This window comes from Nipponia nippon, unplaced genomic scaffold (genome assembly GCF_047370975.1).
Source record: "Nipponia nippon isolate SJK-2023a ecotype South Korea unplaced genomic scaffold, ASM4737097v1 scaffold_21, whole genome shotgun sequence".
Taxonomy (NCBI): Eukaryota; Metazoa; Chordata; class Aves; order Pelecaniformes; family Threskiornithidae; genus Nipponia; species Nipponia nippon.
This window is the reverse complement of record NW_028262338.1, coordinates 1,120,465-1,133,514: the sequence shown is the minus strand read 5'-3', so window position 1 is coordinate 1,133,514 and position 13,050 is coordinate 1,120,465. Positions and strand designations below refer to the sequence as shown.

The following is a 13,050-nucleotide window of genomic DNA, read 5'->3' as shown; positions in this document are numbered from 1 at the left end:
TTTTATGATAACAAATCTATATTTTCCTCTGTTTTCAATATCTTGAGCGGGATGTTGACTATGTGACAAATTACCCTGAGCGAATGGAAATTGCTGTCACCAAGGCAGAAGTAAAATGCAGCATCCTCCAGCATCCTCAAATCCCCACTGCCTGATTTCCATCACAGATTTCTAAAAGAACCAACATATAAAAGTGTAGGATTGAGAAGGATTTGGTTTGTTTTTGGGGTTTTTTTTGGTGTTTTTTAAGATAAACCTGTCAAGTCTGGAGTAGAATGATCAGATTGGAGAAAAGCAACTGCAGTGTCAGTAATTTAGAATCCTGAAAAGGATTCTACACTGAAAAGGAAGGAAAATTCTCATAGATTTATCAAACACAACTATTTGCTAGACTGGTCTTCAATTGTCTTCAATGAAAACACAAACTGAAATTCATCTCATCTATTCTGATTTCAGTAAAACAGTCAATACAGTACTACACTGAAAAGTTTAACAATGGCATGAGAAGTTGGGCTATTCTAACAACAATTGAGGAAGACAATGATATGGTATCATTCACTGCAGGAACAACTTGACACCTGTCACAGAAATGGATGACATCTAATAACCCAAAGTGCAGACTCCCATAAGGTACTACTTATATCAACTAGTTTCAGTCATTTAAAAGTTGCGCATCCAGTCTCAGCACTATGTCTAAACTCTTATGTTTAAGATGAACAGGATGAGTTGCTCTTAGCAGGTGGCTATGACTTTTTAATATCTAAGGTTCAAACATCAAGCATTTAGATGGATAAAGTTAGGCAGAAGAACCACCATCCTGGGAACCAACCTTCCCCCATCCACCTCTATCCCAAAGAAGTTCTGCAATAATACTTACGTGACTGAACAACCAACATATTACAACCATGGAGAAGGTAACTGCCATCCCAAGATGTATCAGGTGATGTATTCCCTATCCCCTGGACAGAGAAGTATTCCTATCACTGTGTAGAAGACCCTTTGTCTGAAATATTATATATAGTTCTGGTCACATATTTGCAATAAATATATATCCACAAAGGAAGAACACATGCAGAGAATGGATATTAGCATGATCAGACAAGTGCAGAGGTGACCTTAGAAAAGACTGGAAGAGGTTGACTTGTTTAGCTTAGTCAAACAAGGCCTAAGATGTGGTTGTTCTCTAAACTATGAAGAAAGCAAGCCCTAAAGAGGGAAAAGAACTACTTATACTAAGAGGATGTTGCTAGCACAAGAACAAATGCCTACAAATTCACAGCAAGTAACTGTTGACAGGATGTCAAAAAAGGGTTTCAAAGCCTTAGAAGAATAACTTTCCAATAGGAATAATGGGCACAACCTAGTGAATTTTGCAATTAAAATTAGTATTTTTACAATTAAAATTTAAATCTCCAAACTTGAAGATGTACGATCAAATGGTGGCTGATATAGGAAAGGACTGGACTTGATCTAAATTGTATTTTCTTGTTCTATGCTTTCATATAAGAATTATTACTCACATCTACCCTCTCTCAGCCCAGGTCACCATGTAATCTCATCCTTCCCTGCCCATCATTGCCTTTGCCTTATATATCTCCAAATGCAGTAACATTACTCTACACATCCCCTCAAGCCCTTTGTCTCAAGCTGCTCCTTCTGTCACTCTCCCTTCCACTGCCTCTAAAAATTATACTCCAAGGGGGACATCAGACAAGCAAAGTTTCAGCCCAGGCATTTGTAGCCTTTCCTTGGCACAACTGGAACATTGGAGCTGCATCCTTCTTTGCAAAAAGCAATTGGAGTGGTCAGAAAGAAGGAAATCTACAGCAGTTTCCCTTACTGAATTTTCTTTCATCACTCTTTCTAGGATTTTCTTGGCCTGACCCCAAGATTAATTTCTGTAGCCAAGAAATCTGCCTACACAACTGAATTCCTATAATGTGGGCATAAGACTGCTGGTTCTAGGCAGGTTATTATCAGCACAGACAGAAATAAAATGGGAAGGTGCTTCACCCTTATATTTGGCTATGTTATGGGGCATGTTCCCCTCAGAATGAGATGAGATGCTTGCTCACATGGCTGGTCTTTACTTGTGCGCGTAAGCCACAGATGCTTAGCCTGCAGCAGTTCAGCCTAGATTGCGTGCCATTGTGTCAATGTAAGTGTATCCATTCTTGCCGCTGGAAATGCGTAAAATGATTCCACTCCTACTACAGTTTAGCAAGAAATAGTCTCCATTGCTAGGTTTGTGTCTATTTTTGGATGTAACCTAAATATTGAATGTCAAATCACAGAGAGGTCACTACACTCTGAATGTAGAAATATCTTACAGGCTTTTTGTGTAGCACAATGGACAACACAAGCAACAAAAGAACTGTAACAATCCATGGTCATATCACAATCCCAGAAACACTCAGTGAACTACTGCTTACTTTAGTAATCCCACTAGCGCCTTTGTCTCTAATACAGCACAGTAGCATAGCAGTGTAACATACTTTTCACTTAGCTGTCACTTACGCTACATTGCAGAAAGACTCAGCAAAATACTGGGAGATACAATTACAGTTTACTATACTGCTATTATGGCCACACATAGTTCTATTTTTAGCTCTAACCTAAATAGAAGATGTAAAAGCACAAAAGGGTGCATCTGCATATGTAAAAATCATTCAAGCCTATCAAGCAGATCAAGACCAAGAATAAAGAAGTTAACCTAAATTATAAAAATACATTTAACTTCTGGAATTTCAATTAACTTCTCATATACATAGACATTTTTTATATCTTCCACATGCTAAAAACTGTATCCCCCCCTCAATTAAAAAAAATAAAATAATCAAGGATATTTAAGTTCTGCTAAAATTACAATTTTGGAGTTGTTTCCAGCTCCTTGAATTGTAAGTATGGAGTTGCTCCCACTGCCTTTTAAATATCTGATGCTTTCTTTTTGTTACATTTATATTCTTAGGGAGCAATACAACAATCCTTCATCAGAAGTTCAAAGGGTCATGTATGTTTATATTTTTCGCCTCCAAATGGGTCAGTCTAAAAGCACTTAAAGACAAAATCTAGTCAATGCCTAAACTTAAATTTTATTTTTTACTGAAATTTCTACTGGTAAACACTGAAAAATTATAATCCTCTCATTTTAATAGAAGTGAAAATATTCCTCACTAATAAAATGACTGTGATCTTTCTGCATAGAAATCATATTTAAGTCCAGAGGGATTTGGACTAAGGAATAGTTTTCAAGAATGAGTGACAATTCTTTTTCCCATCTCAGATGGCTGGAAACTATTTTCCAAGCATCTCTTTAATATAATTATACTTTGTTTAAATCTGCCCGCAGCTTCTGCCCGCTCCTGATTATTTGAATATGAATACCATTTTAATAACTTGCAAATTTTGCAAGAAATATGTAAATTGTATATATACACATATATGCATGTATATATATGCAGTTGTTTCTCCAGTATACTAGCCACTGGAATCATCAGCACCAAATTAGTAACAACTGACATCCTTTTGTTTCTAAGGTTAGATAAGTTTTCACAGTCTCTGCCTCCGCTCCCATACTCGGCTTAGTTAATGCATAGCCTTTGGGCTTTCCACGTAGGTCCGATCTATGGTTACCCATTTCTGCGTATTAGGTGCTAAGAAAATAAAATTGCCAAAGGTGATATCTCATATTTATTTTGCCCACTATCAAAAGCTCCTGAAAAGGTGTCTCATATTTCAAATTTAAAAATTCACCTGAATGACTGAAATACAGTGAGATGTAATGAGACATATTTTGGTTGTTCTCATGACAGAGATCAGGGATACTTTTGCATTTTTACTATTATTCAGTCCATTAATGTGTTGATAACCTGAGTTTCAAGATCTTGCTCAAGAGGAACACAGAAATTAATTGTGCCAGGTTTTTTTTACATCACCTTTGTTATAGAAGTTTTGCAATTATGAACTACTCTCTAGCCAAGGATATGCCTCCAAGACACTATCAGGCTTCTTGCAGACACCTTCTGAGTTAAGAGATTGCCAAAAAGGTTTTTAACTCCCCATTACAGAAGTTCTAACTCAGCCTTTTTTTTTGTTTTCAGATCCTCAAAATAATCAGTGATATTCCCAAAGTACACCAATGCATTAGGTATAAACTCATCTTTACATACTGCCACTGCAATTTTCCTGGACTCTGCAATTTCTTACTGAAAGACACTGACACTTCTGCTTTTGAGAGATTTATTCCAACTGCCCCTTTGCATAGTGAGAGACCCATGACAACCCTCTGCCACTACAGAGAACTGAACTTAAAACTGATTATGACTTTGATTAAATACTAGGTAAACCATCATGAGTAAATCAAATAACAAATATTTGAGAAAAGCTCTTTCCTTGTCAGTAAGACTTATGTGGAAAAGATGCTCAGAAAAGAGTGAGAGGGGAAAAAAAAAACAAACCACAACACAACCCACAAACCAATTTCACCTTGCCAGCAGATAAATAAGAGAAGGCATTATAAACTAATTGCATAGTTAAGAGCAAATCAGGAATCTTTTCCAGAACAAGGGTAAACTTACTAAAAATCACTACTTGGAAATTCAAGCGTTATAAAAGGAAGTGCCATATAGCTGAAGATGTATTTGATTATCCAAAGAAGTTGCTGAAGCTACCCTTACATCAAGGTTCAAAAAGGAGCTAGCCATTTACATGCATTTAAAGGTACAATAATGATTTCAAAAATTAAAATAAACATAATGGTTACAGACTTAGGATAACCTCTAATAATTGTAAATTAGGATAAAAACAACTGAAGAAAGCAGATTATACCATGTCTGTCTAACATAGGTTCTTACATTTGCCTTAGAAATATCTAGAATAGCTCAGAGCACTGAGTACTGGCCTGGACAGAGCCAACAGTCGTTAGTTACCATTATGCACACTAAGGAAATTTGACAGTCTGCAGGCAAAACATCTCAAAACCTCACAATAATGTAAAGATGACTCACAGCACATATTAAAAATACAACCAGTGTTATTTTGCATATAAGAAAACTGAATCTTGGACAAGTGACACAGCAACACCCAGCAGATCAGACCTGCAGACATAGCCACCTTGCAGCCTTAAACTGTGATCAAAGTAAGATATTTTCTCTTGCAAAGTCACCCATCAAGAAGAAACCAGCTGAGAAGAAACCAGCTTGGTCAGAGGCTCAGAAGAGAGTTATTTTAGATTCACAAAACCTATGCATTTTTTGGAAAGAGAGGTGAGCACTACTAATTACATTTCCTAAAGAGGTGCTGGATATTGAATTCCTGCTACTCCATCACAGGGTTACTGTCAGCATTGTAAACCAGCATCGTGGCTCAGCAAACTACTCACCCCTCAGTGAAAAAATTTCAGGAATTGGGGAGGGGGAAATAAAAAATAATAATTAAAAAAAAATCCCAGGCTCCGTACAGTGTAGATTAGAACCAGCCATGGATTAGAAACTTGCGTGGACTCTTATCATGCCCTTACTTAGCTACCTGAAGACAATGACTTGGCTTGCAAGATATTTAGTTTTCACTTACATCTTCTTTACCTTCAGTTATGTCTGAAGGTCCTAAATGTTTGTGGGGAAAAAACCTCTTTTGTCATGCCATGACCATATTTCACCAAAGAGATCTTGGTTTTAGGGAAGATATAAAAGGAACTGAAGTTTCCTCCAGGTGCCATGAAATGACACCTGCTCTCCCGCAAATACCTTAAGTACCTTCTTCTGCACTGACAGCAACCCAGTGTAGATGCAAGGCCATGTGCCTGGGAGAAAAAAAAAGTGAAAGGACGTAGTACTTACCACAAGGACAGCACTCAACCGATCACTTTGGACCTGCTGCACTTGGATGCAAGGTCCTAGCACCTGTAACCTTGAGCTGCTGGGAATGTTCCCAGCATCATCATTTGGGATGCTGCTGTTACTAGGCCCAAGACCTACAGATGCCCTGTACAAGTAGGTGTGAGTCAGTTTACCCACACCAGTGACCTCCAGCATGTCTGGTGGGAGGTGGGAGCTGGGAAGCATGTGCACACTATAGCAATACTTTTCATACTCATCAGCTGGGCAGCAGCAGCCGCTGCAGCAGCAAGTCCGGCAGCGGCACAGCTGCACAACGGCAAGAAAGAGGAGGAATGCCACAAAGATGCAGGAGACACAAGCAAGGGAAATGATCAAGTAGATGTTTGTAGCATTGAGCAGTGGTGGTGGCTCCCCACTGTCATCGAAGTCTGGCAGTGCCTGAGGCAGGGTGTCAGCCAGCAGGATGCCCACCGTCACAGTAGAGGAGAGTGGTGGATCCCCATGGTCCCGCACCACCACAACCACCTTGTGCTTGAGGAAGTCAGTGGAACGCATGGAGCGCGTGGTGCGCAGCTCACCAGAGTGTGGTGCCAAGTGGAACAAGGTGGAGTCGGAGGATTGGGCGAGGTGATAGGAGAGCCAGGCATTCTGCGCGTTGTCCTCATCATCCGCCACTACTTTGGTCACCAGGTAGTCCTCATCAGCCAGGCGGGGCACAACTTCCACAGCTACTGAGCCATTCTGGCTGATAGGGTACAGGATGGCTGGGGCATTGTCATTCTGGTCTGAGATGTAAACATTCACAGTTATGGCAGCACTCAAGACTGGTGACCCATTGTCCTTGGCTTCCACTTGGAAATAGAAGCTCCTAAGCTGCTCAAAGTCAAAGGCACGTTTTGCATAGATGCTCCCATTAGCCAAGCTCACAGATAAAAGGCTGGCCAGGGCACTGCCTGCAACTGTGGAATTCCTGAGCATGTAAGAGACCCGTCCGTTCTCCCCCACATCCGGGTCAGATGCTGAGACTTGGTAGAGAAAAGCACCAAGTGGATTGTTCTCTTCCACAAACACATCAAACGTGTCAGCACTGAAGACAGGGGCGTTATCATTCACATCAGAAATCTGCACCCAAAGGGTCTTCTGAGTGGTGATAGGTGGAGAGCCCAAGTCTGTGGCAGTAATGGTGATGTTGTACCCACTGATCAGCTCTCGGTCCAGAAGCTCACTGGTGACAAGGCTGTAGTAGTTTTCAAGGGAAGGCTTTAACTGGAAGGGAAGGTTATCAGGGATCTGGCAGGTTACTTTCCCATTCTCCCCAGGGTCCTTATCCATAATACTCAGCAGAGCTATCACTGTGCCAGGAACAGCATCCTCAGGAATGGGACTGGAAAGGGATGTAATTGTTATCTCTGGGCCATGATTGTTCACATCAGTGATTTCCACCAGCAGTTCAGCTGTGCTGGACATGCCAAACGCCCCGTTATCCCTTGCCTCAATAAGCATCTCAAGGAGAGGTCTCTGAACAGCTAAAACGCCATTGACTGTCACCTCCCCAGTGTGCGGGTGAATTAAGAACATTCGCTGTACATCAGCAGAAGTAGTATTGCTAAATGAATACCTGACCTCTCCATTTGGACCTTCATCCAAGTCTGTGGCATGCACTTGCACTACCAAAGTGCCACTGGGGGAGTTTTCCAAGATACTCGCCCTGTAGACCGAGTGCTCAAATTCTGGTGCATTGTCATTGGTATCCAGCACAGTCACAATGACTGGGACATCACCGGACTTTGGAGGATCCCCACCATCTTTGGCTGTAAGGACAAGTCTGTGAGTGGCTTGCTGCTCCCTGTCTAAGGCTTTCTTCAGCACCAATTCAGGATATTTACTCCCATCCCCGCGTGTCTGCATTTCCAAACTGAAATGTTCATCAGGGCTCAGAGTGTAATTCTGGACACTGTTGGTACCTTCATCAAGATCTTGGGCGCTGGGGAGTGTAAACCGTGCCCCAGGTGACAGGAACTCAGGCACGTTTATATGATATTCACCTAAGGGAAAGCTGGGGGAATTGTCATTTATGTCCAAGACTTTAAATTCCATCCTATAAAGCTCTAGAGGGTTTTCTAAGACGAGTTCATAATTCAGAAGACAGACAGACTTTAATTCACAAAGCTGCTCTCTGTCTATGGGCTCATTAACAGACAAAGCCCCCGTGCTTGCATTTATATTAAAATATTGCTTACTTGAACCGGTGATCATACGAAATTTCCGAGCTGAAAGTGTAGCTGCATCTATTCCTAAATCCTTCGCTATGTTCCCAACAGACGCTCCACGCTCTGTTTCCTCAGCGATGGAATACACTACTTGCCCGTTCGCGGTGCAGCAAATAAGGCAGAAGACCATTAAATAGACCCGCATTCTTCCTCCCCTGGCTCAGCTCCCCGCAGACCGGCTCAGCAGGAACATAATCCAGAATTTCAGCAAACCCCCGAAGTTCCCAGCACGAAGCAAACGGGCACCGGAGCGCACCGGCGGCAAGGCGAGAAGTTCGCTGCAGGCGCGAGAGCTGCCCCGGCTCCGCGGCGGCTCCTCCCGCCCCGCGCCGCCGGTTGCCGTGCGGGGAGAGGCGGCGGCTCCGCTGCGCTGCGCCCGCCGCCGCCGCTCGCTGTGACCGGTGCGGCGGGACCCCGCGCGTCTCCTACCCGCGCACGGCGGCGGCGCCACCCAGAGGCCGCGGCGACACCTGCGCCGCCGGGGGAGGGGGCTGCGCTCCCCCCGCCGCTGCCCCCCTCTTTCATTTTTTTCCTTTAAACGCCCGACGGAGATCCGGGGGGGGCTCCGGGCCCCCGAGTCCGCGGCATAGATGCGTTTCCCTGAAGGAGAGCTGCAGAGCAGACCCCGCCCCGCCCCGTCCTTCGCTCCCTGCAGGAGAGGCAGCGAGAGGATGCGCTGCCGCACGCTGTCAGAGTACCGCGGTGGAAGAGAAACGCGGATCAGCAGTGACAGGCATCAGCTAAACGTGGGTCAGCACAGTCCAGGCGGGCTCCGGCTGAGCACAACATTTCCCAGAGGGGTTTTAAGAGCACAATTAAAGCAGGCAGTCGACTCTAACCGTGTTAAACTTAAAAAAAAAAAAAAAAAAAAAAAAAAAAAAGGAAGAGGGAGGAGAAAAAGCCTATTTCTTGCTTCGCCTTCTGGAGAAGGTAAATTAACACGGATTATTGGACAGAAGGATCTCTCCTCTGACGGTCCCCAGCTGGATCACCCGCAGCCACAGACGAGCTCCCATCCAGCCCGCCAAAGCAGGATGGGGATGGCTCCGGTGGATGGGGGAAAGTCAGAGGCTGCAGCAGCCAAATTACTTGTAGAGAAGTAAATATCGGCACCAGAGAGGTCTTGCATTTAGGACATACCCAGGAACTGTGCGGAGAGATGAGCTGATGCCCCAGAGAGATAGCAGATCACAAGTAAAAAAAACAAACAAACAAACCAACAAACAAACAACAAACCCAAAAACAAAGCGCTCTGCTCCCTCGACTTTCTGCAGCAAGGGCACAGTTAGCAACTATCCCCTAAGCAGGTGGGAGAGGGCAGAAAGCATTTCAAAGTATCCTCCTGGAAAACCTTCCTGGAATGACCTTCGGCAGCAATTTACACTGATGGGCCTCAAGCCCTGACAACCCCTCCGGTCTCCTCCATTTCCAGCTTCCTTCTGTGAGAGCTTATCGTGAGATCCTGATCGATCAAAAGCAAGAGGCTATAAATGTGCGACGGGGACAGATCTTAACCCTTCTTGCATTTGCTGTGTTTCTTTATGCAGCTGAGAATTTCTGGGCAAGTGAAAACGAACATTTCAATTACACATCATATCAGGGCCTTTCAAAATAGGAAAAAATCAGGAGAACAGCCAGAAGTTCTACATTAAATTAAAAAAAAATAAAAAAATAAATCGATACGTCTGTTGGCATCCTCACAACTCAGCAAAACCTCCCAGTGAGGTTCCTATCCTGCCTGCACCAGAGCAAGCCTTGGTCAGCCCCAGCACAAGTATCTGTGGATATTATGATTTTTTTTAACTCCAGACGCCCCTGGCAGTACCTGAATGTTGCATTTTACTTCTACTGCATTGATGCTACAGCACCCATTAGAGTGGTGGGGGGCTGAGTGCAGGAGCTGGGGAGCTGGTGTGCATCCACCTTAATTCACACACTATGTACATTTGTTCAATGGACCACTGCACACAGTATACAATATAAGTATTTCCAGTACACTGTTTACCTTGGGTTTTTTTTTTCCTTAATTACTAACTGCAGAAATTCCCCAATTCCCACCTAGTCACCATAAAATTGTCATCCAGACTCCTCCTGCCCCAAATTCGCCCTAGACTTCTCTTCTGCCAAGATATGATGTCACCTACAATATTTGAAAAAGTTGCTAGTTTTACTGCTCTGTAGTGATGCACAGTCATTATAAACACCCTGAACCATAGCAACACCTATTAAAGTCACAGGAAAGACTGATAAATTTCCCTTAACATTGGCCTGCGGCAAAGATAAATCCATCCATCCGGGAAGGCTAGGGCAGACAGGTGTTGGTGTTCCAGGTGCACATCCAGGTAAGACACACAGACTCTACTCACCCATCTGTGACCGGGTTTGCAATGAAGAAACCCAAGAATTTTGGGCCCAAGATCCTCCTGTTGAACAGATAAACCCACTCAGAGGCAGATTTTCTTTAATCTTAATATTGGAATAACAAGCTGTGGTTATGCATATCGGTGCCTGAAATACCAGCAGTGCCAGCAGAAACTGATCAGCGAACAATGGCCAAAATCAAAGTAATTGTACATTTGCCTCTTTCTTTCTCCTTTTGAGAAGTATCTGGCAGCCTACACCTATTTTGTCTTTAATTCACTCATTTACTACTCATTTACCATTGAAATAACGTCTTCAGCTTTCTGCTACATCTCTCTAATTTTGTAGCATTGCCTAATGCTTGTTTACAGGGCTCTAAGGGAACCTGCCTTCGATTCTCTTTTTAACATTTTCAAACCTTCCAACCCTGCTTTAGTATTCTGGCATTCCTTGTCCTGTTGTCCTTTTCCACGCTCTGCTGTGGACAGTGATGTCCCCAGCAGTCAGGCAGCTTCGCTCACTGAACACGTGTGTTGCCAGCACCATCTCAACACCCAGCTCCTACCGCACTGCCTTCCCAGTCCTGCCTGGATGAGTGCCTGATCCACACACCGCTCAGGTAGACAGCTCTGGGCCATGGCCAAACTCCACTGCTTAGTAATATTAAATATCCAGGGCCAGTTACACCACTGTCATTCTTGCTGTGAAGCAGTAACACTGTTGTGCCATGGGGGCAGAATCCAGTGTTGCCCTTCATGCAAAGCCACCACTCTGCTTGGCAGAGTCCCAGGCCTTTTCCTCCCTGCCTGTTCGTGCTCTACCTCCCACATCCAGCTGCCCTGGGGGTCTCAAGGGTGCCTTTTACACTCAGTTTCTTCACTCTCACTCTTGTTTAGCTGACCTTCCAGCTAACCCCTCTTTTCAGGGTCTCCAATCTCAAAGGTCTCCATCTCAAATCGCTTACCCTAATTACATTATTTGCACATCAGTTGTATTAAATACCTTTAATGTAGACATTTCCCTTGGTATCACAGTGGATAATGTAACCACTGTTTAAAACCCCTCATCTTTGGTCTCACGTTTGCTTTCCATTTGCCATCTCTGAACCGTTCCCTATTCCCTTCCCTCAGCTTGACCTGTTCTTAAAGCCCGTTTGATCCGAGTTGCCAAGGAGTTCAACTTTTTGCGATGCCGAGGTGTAGAGAACTGCTAATGTAAAACAACAAGAGGTCTCAAACAGCCTGGGTGCTAAAACCACAAGTCAGAGCAATGGTCACTAGGACCCAGGACCGGACAGTACCCTGGAGTGAGGGTGAGGGAGGGAGCCCTGTGGAGACAGGGCGGCCTTGCCTGGGCCCTGTTCCCCATGGTCTGTGAAGCATCTTATTCCCCCCCACACCTACTGCCTAGGGGACAGTCCTGGTATCCCTCCTCTTGGTTTGGCTGGTCGCTGATGTAATTTTCCAATTAGCAAAACTACTAACCACTTGTGCCTTGGGAAAGGAATTTGGGAGGGAGCTAAAAGATAACAAACTGTGGAAAACTAACGGCTCTCACCTTGAAGAAGAGCTAACAAGCCGATAAAAGTGAACATCTTGGCACCAAAGACTGGACGGTGGCCAGAGAAGATAAAACTGCAGAAAGTAGGTGAAAGGTAAATGTGGTGAGGGGAGATTACGACCACCGACTCAATTCAGGACCGAAAAGACTTGTCCCCCCACACCTGAAAGGAGCATGCGTGCTACTTTACATAGCAAGTGAGGCTAATTTAAATACAGTAAACCAACAGTGTATGAAATCTTAATCACTAACCAATAAGTGTAAATTTAGGTGGGTTTATACTAATCATGTAGTCTGATAAATGTGCTGTAGTTTATATGACGGTACTCGTGCATGCATGATTTGTGGAATTATCACCGAGCACCCTGCACAGAATCAACATCTCTATAAGAACCTTCACTTCTCCTCACTCTTCTCCTTTTTTCCTCACCAAATATGCCTGTTGGCAGGACCAATGCTGGATCCAGGACTGGTGATTCTCTTTTCCTTCTCCCTCTCTCTCTCTTTCACTTTTCCTAAGGTGATTAAGTTGTTAAATTGTAGTCAAGTACTGCACGGCCTACCTTGACTTTCTATAAAACCACATAGCTGGGGTGGATATAACTGTGAGAGGGTTGGCGGGTATCGAATATTTGTACTCAGTATTTGTCTCTATAGAAGCCTTCTACTAAAGCTGGTGTTTGCGTACGGACCTTGAGTGTTGGCTCACCTTAATCCACACCGAGAGGATTTGTGAATCTTAGTCACTCCTCCCCCCTCCCCAGGTGGGACGTGACACAAGGGCACAGGTCCATGGTCTCTCTCACCGCTACAACATCTGGCTCCCGACGTGCTCACAGAGCGCTTCCTCCGCATCCCTCCACCTAACACAGGCAGTTGCAGTGCTGCATCAGAGCTCTGAGCATCCCTTACGTACTCTTTCTCCTGCCCCATCTTATATTTTCAGCCAATCATCCCCTTTTCCGGCAATAAGATGTCATCAGTCCAGTCGTGCACGTTGTGCTCGGAACAGTGGTAGCGGC

General features: G+C 44.0%; 1 protein-coding gene and 1 pseudogene across 1 annotated transcript in view; both read right to left on the bottom strand.

Moving 5' to 3' along the window:
• The window catches only part of LOC104011925 (protocadherin alpha-C1 pseudogene), a 34,395-nt pseudogene extending 25,700 nt beyond the window's left edge, over positions 1–8,695 (bottom strand).
• Positions 1–13,050, bottom strand: part of LOC104011917 (protocadherin alpha-C2) — a 101,169-nt gene that overhangs the window by 75,138 nt on the left and 12,981 nt on the right. The window lies entirely within an intron of this gene.